A 3177-nucleotide genomic window follows, 5' to 3' on the forward strand; every position below is an offset into this window, starting at 1 on the left:
GCCACGGGGAAGACCAGATTATAGGGCTGAAATAAGCATCGATAGACGACAGGCCACCAGGAGGAGAGAAGGCTGTTTCCGTTGTGGTATGCATGGACATATTGCACGAGAATGCAGGTACAACTGGGCTCACTCGGGAAACGAAACACAACCCAACCAAGGGCCCGGGGGAAGGTTGTAAAGGGGAGAGGGCCGAGAAAACGGAAACGAGGACAGATAAGCAAGAAACTAACTGCACTGTCATATTTACCAGCATTGGACCCAAAGGAGGGGCTTTATGTAAAAGCAGAAATTAACAGTATAGAATCACACCTCTTGCTGGATACTGGGGCAACAGATACTCTTCTCTCCACTTCTCTATTTAATCAGATGCCTACGGAACACAGACCCGAAGTCAAGGCCCACGAGATGGGCGTACACCAGGCAGACGGTGGTATCCTCAACACTCTAGGACGGACCAGGGTACTATTACGAATTGGCAGAAGGACTCATCAAGTGAATGTGTTGGTAGCGGATATTCGTCCAGCAGGCATTATCGGAATGGATTTTCTTCTTGAGATAGGAGCAAGGATCGACTTGAACACCCTGGATATTCGGATCGGTGAAGAGGTAATAAGGTGTTCCAACCAAATAGGTGACCCGTTTGTGCCTAAAGTGTTAGTCACCAGGTCCATAAAGCTGTTACCCGGGCATGAGCATGTTGTAAGTGGATATGTGAACCAGGTAACTGGCCCAGGTGGTCAGTGTATCGTAGAACCGCTCGACGTGAACGAATTGGCAGACAACGGATTGATCTTGGCCCGAGCGCTAGTGACGCCTGGGGCCGGAGAAATACCACTTAGGCTGTACAACCCAGGAAATGCTGTGCGAGTATTGCAGGCAGGTACGAAAATTGGAACCCTTACGCCGGTGGTGGAAGTTCAGGGGCAGTTGCCACAGAAGGGCCATGACCCTTCCGATCAGGAAAGAATTCCTACTCACCTGTTTGAACTATATGCTGCAAGTTGAACAAAGGTGGACGCAGGACATACACACGATATAGCAAAGCTCCTATGCAAGTACCAGGATGTGTTCTCCAAAGGAGACCACGATTTAGGACGCACCAAATTAGTGAAACACAGTATAGATACAGGTACAGCAGAACCCATAAAGGAAGCGCCGAGACTGTCTCTTATACACATCTAGATGTGTATAAGAGACAGCTTCAGTTGGTTCCTAGATAGCCCTGAAACGAATACGGTACTGAAGAGACTCCCGTTAATATTGATCTTCCATTGTTACATCAAGGTTGCACGTTTACTTTACGAATACTACGACCCTATGAAGGGTGAGTACTAGAATAGTTGCTTTGGAAATAAAAACTGACTTGCCTCACGTGGATCGTGAATTCAAATTGTGTCTGTATTATTTGATTAGTTTAGTGAAGTCGGTGGTGTACAACCGCCGCCGAACCCTGACGCTCATAAATAATTACACGTCTGGCGACAGTTTTTGAACGACTTAGGGAAGCCGGGCTCAAACTAAAACCGAGCAAGTGTCAATTGTTCCAGAATGAAGTTCTGTATTTGGGACACCTAGTGTCAAAGGAAGGGATTCGTACAGATCCCTTAAAGATTGAAGCCATACGGGATTGGCCGCAACCACAGAATGTACGGGAGGTGCGGAGCTTTCTTGGCCTTGCATCGTACTATAGGCGATTCATTAAGGATTTTTCAAGCATTGCCCGTCCGATGTACAAGCTCACGGAAAAAGCCAGACAGTTCGAATGGGGTCTGGAACAGGAGCAAGCATTCCAAACCCTGAAGGACAGGTTGCAATCCTCCCCAATACTTTCATACCCAGAGGTGGAAGGAGAGTTTATCCTTGACACCGATGCCAGCAATGTAGGGATCGGGGGAGTTTTGTCTCAGAGGCAAGATGGACAGGAAAAGGTAATTGGCTACGCCAGTCGTACACTGGCTCGAGCTGAAAGGAATTATTGTGTAACCCGTCGGGAGTTGCTTGCAGTGGTAGTTTACCTAAAACATTTCCGGCAATACCTATACGGACGTCCAGTTACGGTTCGGACTGATCATGCTTCACTGAAGTGGCTCATGAACTTTAAAAATCCAGAAGGACAACTAGCCAGGTGGTTTGAGATATTGGCGGGGTATAACTTGACAGTGCAGCACAGGCCTGGCTCTAAGCATGGCAATGCAGACGGGCTCTCCCGTCGACCCTGCAAACAGTGTGGTCGCGTAGAAAAAGAAAACTTGGATGGCCTCCCACAGCAGCCGCAAGTTAGGTTGACGCAAATTGAACCTGAGGTTTCAAGGGAACACTTGCGAGAGGAACAAAAGAAGGATGTATCGATTGCATGGATCTTAGACCACAAAGAGAACAACAATCCGAGACCTGATTGGGATACAGTCAATCCAGAATATCGAGCATATTGGGTGTTGTGGAATGTCCTGGAATTACGAGAAGGCATACTCTACCGAAGATGGGAGGCCGATGATGGCAACGAGAAATCTTATCGACTAGTGGTTCCCACATCCATGAGAAAGGAAGTAGTTGAGGAAGTGCATGGAGGCCGAACAAGCGGCCATTTGGGACAATTTAAGACATTGACTAAACTGAAACATATTAGATATTATGTTATTAGATATTACTGGCCTAAAATGTACCTGTCAGTCCGGTCATGTTTGAGGCGGTGTGAAAGGGTCCTCCTAGAAAGCGGAAGGCACCACTGCAGCACTGGCCTGTGTCTCAGGTTATGGAGCGAGTGGCGATGGACATACTGGGGCCGTTGCCTGAAACCCAAGATGGAAACAGATACGTTCTTGTGGTGGGTGATTATTTAAGTAAATGGATGGAGGCTTACCCCATTCCGGATCAAACAGCCAACACAGTTGCTAGGACCTTTGTGGACAACTTTGTACTACGTTTTGGTGTACCCCGACAACTTCATACTGATCAGGGGCGCAACTTTGAATCACAGGTGTTGGCGGAAATGTGTGCTTTACTTGGTATCAGAAAGACCCGAACTACCCCTTACAATCCAAAATCCGATGGAATGGTAGAGCGCTTTAACCGGACTCTACTAAATATGGTAGCTGTGATGCTGGATCCGGTTAAAAGACAAAGAGACTGGGATGTATGGCTCCCTTATGTAACCTTTGCTTATAGATGTTCCCC

The sequence above is a fragment of the Anneissia japonica genome, unplaced genomic scaffold (genome assembly GCF_011630105.1).
Source record: "Anneissia japonica isolate Jap-2015-1 unplaced genomic scaffold, ASM1163010v1 scaffold10466_len380309_cov135, whole genome shotgun sequence".
Classification (NCBI taxonomy): Eukaryota; Metazoa; Echinodermata; class Crinoidea; order Comatulida; family Comatulidae; genus Anneissia; species Anneissia japonica.